Below are 12,265 nucleotides of genomic sequence, written 5' to 3' on the forward strand. Positions count from 1 at the left end.
ATATGGTTTGGTTTACTTCTGGTCTCTCTATTCTTTTCTATTGACCTATGTGTCTTTTTTAAGTTTTTTTTTTTAATTTGAATGTAGTTGACACACAATGATACATCAGTATCAGATGTAAAATATAGTGATTCATCTTCTCTATACATTATGCTATGTTCACCACAAGTGTAACTACCATGTCACCATACAACATTAATACAATATCATTGACTATATTCCCTATGCTCTACCTTTTATCCCTATGACTTATTCATTCCATAACTGGAAGCATGTATCTCTCACTCCCCTTCACTCATTTTCCCCACCATCCCGCCCTCCTTCAAACACATGATCCCATAATTCCACTACTAAATATTTACCCAAATAAAATAAAAACACTAATTGGAAAGTATGTATTCATTTCTATGTTTATCACAGCATTATTTACAATAGCCAAGATATGGAAGCAATTTTATGTGTCAATCAGTAAACAAATGAATAAGAAAGACCTGGTTTATATTACACTCACACACACACACACACACGCACACACACACACACACACAAACACTTGCTTTGGCTATTCAGGGTTTTTGTTTTGTTGTTTCATACAAATTTTAGGATTGTTTTTTCTATTTCTGTGAAAAGTGCCATTGGGATTTTGATAGGAATTGCATTGAGTCTGTAGATTGCTTTTGGTAGTATGGACATTTTGACAATAATAATTATTTTAAGCCATGAGCTTGGAATATATTGTCATTTATTTGTGTCTAATTTAATTTCTTTCATCAGTGTCTTATAGTTTTTAGTATACATATCTTTCACCATCTTGGTTAAATATATTCCTAAATTTATTTCTTCGATGCAATTGCAAATAGATTTTTTCTTAAAAACAACTGATTTCTGTATATTTACTTTGTATCTTGAAAATTTACCGAATTCATTTATCAGTTTTAACAGTTTTCTGGTGGAGTCTTCTGGGTTCTCTATCTATATATTATCATGTTATCTGTAGATAGTGGCAGTTCTCCCTTCCCCTTTTACAGTCATACTCACTTCCCTCCTCTGTTCCTTGGTTCTGATGCTTAGTAACAAAAATGCTATTTTATATTTCTATAATTTTGTTATTTAAAAATATACAAATTGAATCACTTAGCACATCAATTTTGGGGATTTTGTTTTTCATCAGCATAATTCCCTGGAGATTCACATATATCACATATATTTTTAACTGTATATTGCTGAGTAGTACACTATGGTATAAATGATCCACTCATTATTTGGCCATACACTTACTGAGGGACATATGGTATAGTTATGGTTTGGGGCTATTATTAATAAGCTGCTATAAACACTTATGTACAGAATTTTGCGTGTATATAAGTCGTCATTTCCTTGGGATAGATATTCAGTAGTACAATTTCTTGGCCATTTGGTAGTTGAATGGTATGATTACTACAAAAATGCCAAACTAGTTTTCAGAGTTATTATTCAATTTTACATTCCCACCAGCGATATATGAGTGATCAAGTTTCTCCACATCTTCACCAGAATTTCATTTCCATTTTAGTGATTAAATAGGGATGTTGAACATCTTTGTATGTGTTTATTTGACTCTTCATAACTTTTTTGTAAATTGTTTCTGAATGTTTTTTCATCTTCTATGTAAGTTGTTTGCTTATATACAATTGATTTTGTGAGTTCCTTTTATATTCAAAATCCTAGTATTTTTCATCATTACCTGGGCTTTTGCCAAGTTAATGATTTAAATTTTAATAAATTTTAACTTCAACTTTTTTATTATTTTTTGTTTCTAATTTACATCCAAATTAATTAACATATACTGCAATAATGTTTCAGGAGTAGATTCTAGTGATTCATCCCCTATGTATAACACCCAGTGCTCATCCAAAAGGTGTTTTCCTTAATGCCTCTTATCCATTAATCCCATCCTCCCACCCACGGCTCTACCAGTAACCCTCAGTTTGTTCCCTGTATTTAAGATTCTCTTATATTTTGTCCCGCTCCCTGTTATTATATTATTTTTGCTTCCATTATCTTATGTTCATCTGTTTTGTATCTTCAGTTCCTCATATGAATGAAGTCATATATTTGCCTTTGACTGACAGATTTTCCTTACCATAATACCCTCTTGTTCCATACACTTTGTTGCAAGTGGCAAAATTTCATTCTTTTTAATTGATGAGTAATACACCATTGAGTGTGTGTGTGTGTACGTGTGTGTGTGTGTGTGTGTGTGTGTGTGTATATATATATATTCATATTCTTTATCTATTCATCTGTCAATGGGCATTTGGACTCTTTCCATACTTTGGCTATTGTTGATAGTGCTGCTATAAATATTAGGGTGCATGTGTCCCTTCAAAACAGCACACCTGTATCCCTTGAATACACACCTAGTAGTGCAATTGCTGGGTCTTAGGTAGACTTTTTGAGGAAGCTACATACTGTTTTCCAGAGTGACCGCACCAGTTTTCATTCCCACCAACAATGCAATAGATTCTCTTTCTCCACATCCTCGCCAACATCTGTTGTTGCCTAAGTTGTTAATTTTAGCCATTCTGATATGCGTGAGGTGGTATCTCATTGAGGTTTTGACTTGTATTTCCCTGATGATGAGTGATGTTGAGAATTGTATCATGTGTCTATTAGCCATGTGGATGTCTTCTTTGGAAAAGTGTCTATTCATGTATTTTGCCCATTTCTTCACTGGATTATTTGTTTTCTGGCTGTTGACTTTGATAAGTTCTTTATGCATTTTGGGAACTAACCCTTTATGTGATATGCAATTTGCAAATATCTTCTCCCATTCCGCTGATGGCCTTTTAGTTTTGCTGATTGTTTCCTTCACTGTGCAGAAGCTTTTTATCTTGATGAAGTCCAAATAGTTCACTTTTGCTTTTGTTTCTCTTGCCTCTATAGATGTCTAAAGTAAGAATTTTGATGTGGCCGAGGTCAAAGAGAGTTTTGCCTGCTTTCTTCTCTAGGATTTTGATGGCTTCCTGTCTTACATTTAGATTTTTCACCCATTTTGAGTTTATTTTTGTGTGTGGTATAAGAAAGTGGTCAAGGTTCATTTTTATGCATGTCACTTTCTAGTTTTCCCAGCACCATTTTCTGAAAAGACTATCTTTATCCGATTGGATATTCTTTCCTTCTTTGTCAAAGATTAGTTGGACATATGTTAGTGTGTCCATTTCTGGGTTCTCTCTTCTGTTCCATTGATCTGATAGTCTTTTCTAGTTACATACAAATTTTAGGTTTGTTTGTTCTAGCTCTTTGAAGAATGCTGGTGCTATTTTGATAGGGATAACACTGAATATGTAGATTGCTTTGGGTTTTATTGACATTTTAATAATATTCGTTCTTCCTATCCAGGAGCATGGAATCTTTTTCCATTCTTTGTGTCTTCTTCATTTTATTTCATAAGCTTTCTATAGTTTACAGCATAAAGATTTTTTTCATCTCTTTGGTTAGATTATTCCTAGTTATTTTATGGGTTTTTATGCAATTGTAAATGGGATTGATTCCTTGATTTCTACTTCTGTTCATTCATTATTTGTGTATAGGAATGCAACCGATTTCTGTGCAAGGTTTTTATATCCTGCAAATTTGCTGAATTCATGAATTAGTTTTAGCAGTTTTTCATGGAATCTTTTGGGTTTCCATATAGAATATAATGTCATCTGAAAAGAGTGAATTTTGACTTCATCCTTGACAATTTGCATGCATTTTATTCCTTTGTGTTGTCTGATTGCTGAGGCTAGGACTTCAAATACTATGTTGAATAATAGTGGTGAGTGGACATCCCTGTCGTGTTCCTGACATTATGGGGAAAGTGCTTAGTTTTTCCCCATTGAAGATAATATTAACAGTTGTTCTTTTATATATGATCTTTATGATCTTGAGTTGTGATCCTTCTATCCTTACTTTCTTGAGATTTTTTATTAAGAAAGGATACTGTATTTTGTCAAATAATTTTTCTGCATCTATTTAGAGGATCACGTGGTTCTTGTCCTTTCTTTTATTGATGTGAAATAGCACATTGATGGTTTTGTGGATATTGAACCAGGCTTGCATCCCAGGGATAAAATGTGCTTGGTCATGGTGAATAATTCTTTTAATGTATTGTTGGATCTGGTTGGCTAGTATCTTGTTGAGGATTTTTGAATTCATGTCCATCAGGGAAATTGGTCTGTAGTTCTCCTTTTTAGTGGGATCTTTGTCTGGTTTTTGAATCACGGTGATGTTTGATTCATAGAATGAGAAGTTTTCATTCCATTTCTATTTTTTGCAACAGCTTCAAAAGAATAGGTGTTAACTCTTCATTAAATGTTTGGTAGAATTCCTCTGGAAAGCAATCCAGCCCTGAAATCCTGTTTTTTGGGATATTTTTGATTACTAATTTGATTTCTTTACTGGCTATGGGTCTGTTCAGTTTCTATTACTTCTTGTTTCAGTTTTGGTAGCTTATATGTTTCTAAAAATTTGTCCATTTCTTCCAGATTGCACAATTTATTGGCATATAGTTGCTCATAATATTCTCTTATTATTGTATTTCTGCAGTGTTGTTTGTGATCTCTCTTCTTTCATTCTTGATTTTATTTATTTTGGTCCTTTTCTTTATCTTTTTGATCAAACTGTCTAAGGGTTTATCAATTTTGTTAATTCTTTCAGAGAATCAGCTTCTGGTTTCATTGATCTGTTCTACTGTTTGTTTAATAACATTGATTTATCTTCTAGTCTTTATTATTTCCTCTCTTATTCTGGTTTTGGTTTTATTTACTGTTTTTTTCAAGCTCTTTAAGGTGTAAGGTTGGGTTCTATATGTGACACAATTCTTCCTTTTTTAGAAAGGCCTGGATTGCTATAAACTTCCCTCTTATGACTGCCTTTGCTGCATCCCAGAGGTTTGGGGCTGTGATGTTATCATTTTCATTGGCTTACATGTACTTTTAATCTCTTCTTCAATTTCTTGGTTAGTCTATTTATTTTTCAGTACGATGTTCTTTAGTCTTCAAGTATTTGTTGTCTTTCCAAATGTTTTCTTGTGGTTGATTTCAAGTTTCATAGCATTGTTGTCTGAAAATATGCACAGTATTATTGCAATCTTTTTGTACTTTTGATGTCTGATTTGTGTCCCAGTATGTGGTCTATTCTGGAGAAGGTTCCATGTGCACTCGAGAAGAATGTGTATTCTGCTGTGTTAGCATGAAATGTTCTGAATATATTTGTTAATTCCATCCAGTCCAGTGTGTCACTCAAAGACATTGTTTCCTTGCTGCTTTTCTGTTTAGATTATCTGTCCATTGTTGTAAGTGGGGTATTGAAGTCTTCTACTATTATGGTATCATTATCATTGAGTTTCTGTATGTTTGTGATTAATTGATTTATATGTTTACAATTTTTAGGTCTTCTTGGTGGATAGACCCCTGAATTATGGTATACTGCCCTTCTTCATCTCTTGTTACTTTCAGTCTGAAGGTGTCTTTAGGTCTAAAATGGGTCTCTTGTAACAGCATATAGATGGATCTTGTTTTCATATCATTCTGTTACATTATGTCTTTTGACTGGAGGGTTTAGTCAATTGGCATTTAGAGTGAATACTGAAAGAAATAAATTTATTGCCATTGTGTTGCCTGTTGAGGTGGAGTTTCTTGTGGTCTTCTCTGGTCCTTTCTAGTCTTTGTTGCTTTTGGCCATTTTTGTTTTGTTTCTTCTTTTTTCCCCTCAAAGAGTCCCCCTTAAAATTTCTTTCAGGGCTGGTTTAGTGGTCACAAACTCTTTTAGTTTTTGTTTGTCTAGGAAAGTTTTTATTTTTCCTTCTATTTTGAATGACAGCCTTACTGGATAAAGAATTCTTGCTGCATATTTTTCTGATTCAGCACATTGAATATATCCTGCCACTCCTTTCTAGCCTGCCACGTTTCTCTGGATAGGTCTGCTGGGAACATCATCTGTCTTCCCTTGTAAGTTAAGGACTTTTTTCTCCCTTGTTTTTTTCATGATTCTTTCCTTGTCTCTGTATTTTGTAAACTTGACTATGATATGCCTTGGTGACAGTCGGTTTTCGTTGAATCTAATGGAAGTCCTCTGTGCTTCCTAGATTTTGATGTCTGTGTTTTTCCCCAGGTTAAGAAAGCTTTCTGCTCTGATTTGCTGACATGAAGTTTCTACCTCTTTTTCTCCCCTCTCATCTTCTGGTATTCTTTTGATTAGGATATTTTTCATTTTTTCAATTTTTAATGCTTATTTATTTTTGAGACAGAGAGACAGAACATGATTGGGGAAGTGGCAGAGAGAGAGGAAGACACAGAATGTGAATCAGGTTCCAGATTCCATACTGTCAGCACAGAGCCCAACATGAAGCTCAAACTTACCAACCATGAGTTCATGACCTGAGCTGAAGTCAGATACTTAACTGACTGAGCCACCTTGGTGCCCAGAATGCTATTCCTCTTTAATGAGTCACTGAGTTCTCTAATTCTTCTATCATTCTCTTTTGCCTTAGTTTCTGCCCCCCCTTTTTTTGCTTCATTATTCGCCATAAATTTGTCCTCTATATTGCTGATTAGCTGCTCTGCTTCATCCATCCTTGCCACCATGGCAACCTTTGGAGATTGCATCTCAGTTACAACATTTTTAATTTCATCCTGGCCAGATTTTACTTCTTTTATCTCCGCAGAAAGGGATTCTATGCGTTTTTAATCCCAAGCTAGTATTTTTTATTATCATGTTTCTAAATTCTGGTTCTGACATCTTCCTTGTATCTGTGTTGACTAAGTTTTTGGCATTCAATTCTTCCTGTTCTTTCTTTTGGGGTGAAATTCTTCATTTCATCTTTTTGGAGGAAGAAAAATATTTAATAAACAAAAAAATAAAAATTAAAAACAACACCAAAAAAATAAAATAAAGGATGTGTTTTGGTCTCATTGTTCAAAGAAGCATGATAGAGGAAAAAGAAAAAGGAAGGGGAAAAATAGGAAAACGTTTGAAAATTTAAAAATAAATGAGTACAATAAAATAAAATAAAATAAAATGATAAAAGTAAAATAAAATTACTTTTTAATAGAAAAAAGTAAAGAAAAATATTTTTTATAAAAACGGAAAATAAAAATAATTTTTCTATTTCTGTATTCAAGAATAAGAAAAGAAATGAAAAAGAAAAAAAAAGAATAGATTGACTGATGAACAGAATGGAATACGATTGAAATTACATAGTTTCCCCTAGAAGTCAAATAATGAACCACTGTATAATCCATTAACTAAGCAGGTGGAGAGACTTGTGGTGTTCCTCTATAGCATGTCACTGTTGGACGGGGATTGTTGTAACAGCTCCATTTTCCACTAGATGGTGGTGCTTAGTTTACGAGGATGGATCATTGTGTTGTGTGTACTCATGCATACACATGTGAGGGAGAGGTGAAAATGACGTCACCCAGCTACCCAGTCTCTGCTATCAGAACTCTGTGCTCTCACCTACCAGCAATGAAGCACCCCCCCTTTTGTCTCATCCACTCCCTGATTCTACCCTGTGTGTGACCAAGTCATCGGCTAACCAGGCAGCACCTCCTTCCTGAGTTTTATCCCTGTGTTTCCAAACCCCTTACTACTGAGGGCCCTGCAGGTTTGACCCTCTCAGACCCTATGGGGGAGGATCTCTCTGGGAAATCCAAGAGAGATTTCTGGCCTGCCCCCAAGGAGGTTTGTGTGACCAGGCCCTGCAGATGCCCAGAGACCACTGCCAGTCTGCCTCAGAAAACTTTCACCAGATCATGTAGCAGCAGGGTTTCAGAGATTATGGTAAATAAAAACGGACACCTGGTTCCAGCCTTCACCACCTCTTAACATCCTTGTTCTCATACCAGCAAACATCACTGTTCTCCAGTGTCTGCTGGGACCTTTGCCTGTGGGGAGGCCACACGGCCTCTACCAAATGTCCTCTCAGCAGGGGAACCACCTCTATTTGTGTGGCCTGAAGATCCCTCAGATCTTGCTGTCTGCTCCTGGGGATTCACCCTTCCCAACAGAGCTCTGCCAGGTATTAAGCTGCAGATTTTCAGACTCTGTGCTCCCCTGTTCATAGAGTCTTAATGATATCCAGAACCTATCATTTCTCCCTTACTTGTTAATTCTCTTCAAGGTGTTTCCACTATTTCTCTTTCTCTCCCGCTACTTTCAGGGGGAGTCCCTTTCCTGTACTCCCTCTCTTGTCTCTCTCCTTTCTCCACAAGCTAAAACAGCTCCCTACACTATGTGGCTTCTCTCTCCTTCAGGTTACCTCTCCACACCCCATACCTGCTGAATTCTGTGGTTCAAGTTATGCAAATTGTGAGTTAATCCTCATATCAATTTTCTAGGTTTGCAAGATGGTTTGGTGTTGTTCTAGCTGTATTTCAGGGACAAGAGATGCAAAAACTTCCATGCTGCTTTGCCATCTTTACCCCTCCTAATTTTTTTACTCTCAAGTATAAGAACCCTTTGCTTAACTGTAGACAGAATATTTTCTCCTATGCTATTTATAAAAGTTTTATACTTTTATATTTTACATTTTAGTCATGGTTCTTTTGATTTGATTTATTTTCATATAACATATGAAGATTAGTTTAGGGTTTTGTTTGTTCATTTTTCTAATGAATGTTTATTGCTCCAGTACCATTTATGTGTTAAGAAAGATATTATTTTTGTTGTTCAAGTACTTTTGCTTTACTATAAAAATCCCTTGAGGATCTTTATGTTAGTCTATTCCTGGGTTCTTCTGCCAATACCACATAGTCTTCAATACTGTAGTTATATAGTAAGCTTAAATAGACAGAGTTCTTCCTACTTTATTTTTTCTTTCTTTTTTCAAAATTGCTGTAGCTAATTTAAGTCTTTTCTGTAGAGACTTTTGGATAAACTTGTCTATGTATACAAAAAAATTAGCTGAGATTTTTATAGGAATTGTATCAAATCTATATATTGTTTTGGTAATAATTGACAGTCTCATTATACTGAGTCATCCAATTCATGAAAATGGCATATCTCTCCATTATTTAGATCTTTGATTTCCTTTATTAGTATTTTATAATTTTAAGCACACATATTCTATACATCTTTTCTTAAATATATATCTATGAATTTCTTTATATTTGGAGCAATTTTAAATGGTATTATATTTTTAATTTTAGTTTCAATATTTTTATTGTTACCATATGAAAATATGGTTTATTTATGCAGGTTGATCTTATCTCCTGAAACGTTGCTGATTTTCATTATTTGTTCTAGGAAGTTTTTTGTTTTTTGTTTTTTGTTTTTAGATTTATTGTTATTTTCTAGGCAGGAAATCATGCTATTTTTATGTAGGAGCAGTGGTGGTCCTTTCATTTTAATCAATGTGTGTTTTCTCATCATTTTTTCCTTGCATTATTGCAGCATCAAGTTCTAGTACTACATTAAATAAGAGAGAAGAAAGTGAATGCTATAGATTCGGTTGTGTCCTCCCAAATTTCATGTTGAATTCCTAATCCAATACCATAGAATTTGTATTTGTGGATATAGTCTTTAAAGATGTTTTTAAATTACAATGAGATCATTAAGTAGGTTCCTAGTTGAATATTGTGTTCTTATAAAAATAGGAGATTAAGACACAGACACACACAAAGGGAAGAGTATATGAAAACCCATAAAGATGGCCATCTATAATCTAAGAAAAAGGCCTCAGAAGAAATCAACCCTGCTGACACTTTTATCTGAGACTTCTAGCCTCCATAATTGTGAGAATATAAATGTTTGGTTTTGGGGTGACCTAATCTCTAATATTTGTAATGCCAGTCCCAGAAAACTAACAAAATGGGCATAATTGCTTAGTTTGAAATCTTAGAAGGAATATAAATATGATGTTACCTGTAGAGTTTTGTAAATGGTCTTAAGCAAGTTGAATAAGTTCTCCTCTATTCTTATATATAATTTTTAAAATGTTAATGTTTATTTTTTTTTAGAGAGAGAGAGAGAGAAAGAGAGAAACAGAATGAGAATGGGGGAGGGGAAGAGAGACTGGAAGACACAGAATCTGAACTGGGCTCCAGACTCTGAGCTGTCAGCACAGAGCCCAACTTGGGGCTCTAAACCACAAACTGTGAGATCATGACTTGAGAGGAAGTTGGGTACTTAACTGACTGAGCCACCCAGGCCCTCCTAAAAGATAATTTATTTTTGAAACAAATTGAGGATGATCAGACCCAGTATTTTCTCCTAATGTGTATTATATTTTATGCATAATCACAGTTTAATTGTTTCTCCTGTCCAAAGGCATGCATCTAATTCTTTTTTATCACTACCATATCTAACTCTTTGCTCTATTATAGACTGTATGTTAATAGCTGAATTATGAAGGCAAGTATCACTTTATGAATATGTAAGAGTATAGAAACCTGCTGGCCCCTATCCAGGAGATCAAAACTGCTGTGCCTAAGCAGCATCTGTGCTTCTCAGCATCATATTGTTTCTGCCATGCAGAGACTAATGGCCAAAGCCATTTTGAGTAAGTAGATATTGAAATTGTTGATATTAAAATAGTCAACATTTTAATATCTTTAATAATGAAATAGTAGATAATTTTGATATTTAGTATCAAATATAGTAGATATTACAAGTTGTTGAACATTATGGCTATAATCTTATTCATCTTTATACACTCTCCAATTTACCATATCAACCTGAAAATTCTATGCACTCTATAAGTGTTTATTAAATTCATTTGTAAAGATGTTAAGAAAATTGATGTGGGATGTTTTATAAAAATATTAGGTCATTATTATAACACTGGACTCTGGGACTGTTCTCATTTTAATAATCTTTGAGGAAGGAATTTAGATGATTGATTTGAGTTCTTTAATCTTTTTCTAATGTAAATATTTAGTGCTCTAAATATCCCTGTCAACACTGCTTTACTGTGTCCCACATATTTGAAGTGTTGCATTTTGATTTTCATTTAGTTCTTTATAATTTCTAAATTTCTTTTGAGACCACCTCTTTGGTCCACAGATAACATAAAAGTGTGTTGTTTAATTTCCACATGTTTAGATACTTTCCTATTGTACTTGTGTTGTTTATTTATGGATTGATTCCACTATGTCTTTATTTATGGATTGATTCCACTATGTCTTTATTTATGGATTGATTCCACTATGTCTAGAGAACACACTCTGTATTATTAAAGTTATTTCAAATTTGTTGAGGTTCCTTTTATATCCACAAATATACTCTACCTAGGTGATTGCCCCATATGTGTTTAAAAGAAGTTCTGTATTTTATTATTGTTGAATCAAAGCTTCTATCTACATTATAGTTGGTTGTGTTATCCAGTTATCCCACATCTTTATTCATTTTCTGTCTAGTATTGTTCCATGAAATGTTGACAGTGAGGTGTTGAAGTACCCAATAATAATGCTGAATTTGTCCATTTATATTATGTGCTGTATTAATTTAGGCTGCATGTGTTTTGAGGCTCTGTATTTTGGTGCCTACATATTTAAAGCTGTTTTATCCTTCTTGTGGATTGATAGTTTCATCATTACCTGTGTCTTTGTTTCCACTATATGCCTTTACTCTCAGATCTACTTCATCTGATGATAATATAGCCTCTCCTGTTTTTTTAAGTTAATGATTGTGCAAAATATCTTGTTCCATATGTTAACCTTCAAACTCTCTATGGTTTTGTATTTGAAATGAGCTTCTTATATACAACATATTGTTGGATCTTTTTCTCAATATCTGCTTTTCAATTGGTATAATTAGACAGTTTACATTTAATGTGATTAATGGTATTTGAGGGTTTACATCTCCAAATTTGACTTACATTGTTTCTTTTCTTCTGTTTTTGATTTTCTTGTTTACCTGATTTTACTTTCTTATAGATTACTTGAACACTTTCTAGGATTCCATCTTAATACTCTTATAATGTTTTTAGTCATGTCACTCGGTATAGTTCCCTTAGTGATTGTTCTAGGTACTACATTATATACACACAACTTATCACAATATATTCTTTCCCTTATTTTAATACTTTTTTTCAATATATGAAGTTTATTGTCAAATTGGTTTCCATACAACATCCAGGGCTCATCCCAAAAGGTGCCCTCCTCAATACCCATCACCCACCCAACCTCTCCTCCCTCCCACCCCCCATCAACCTTCAGTTTGTTCTCAATTTTAAGAGTCTCTTATGCTTTGGCTCTCTTCCACTCTAACTTCTTTTTTTTCCTTCCCCTCCCCCATGGGT

Source organism: Acinonyx jubatus, chromosome X (assembly GCF_027475565.1).
Source record: "Acinonyx jubatus isolate Ajub_Pintada_27869175 chromosome X, VMU_Ajub_asm_v1.0, whole genome shotgun sequence".
NCBI lineage: Eukaryota > Metazoa > Chordata > Mammalia > Carnivora > Felidae > Acinonyx > Acinonyx jubatus.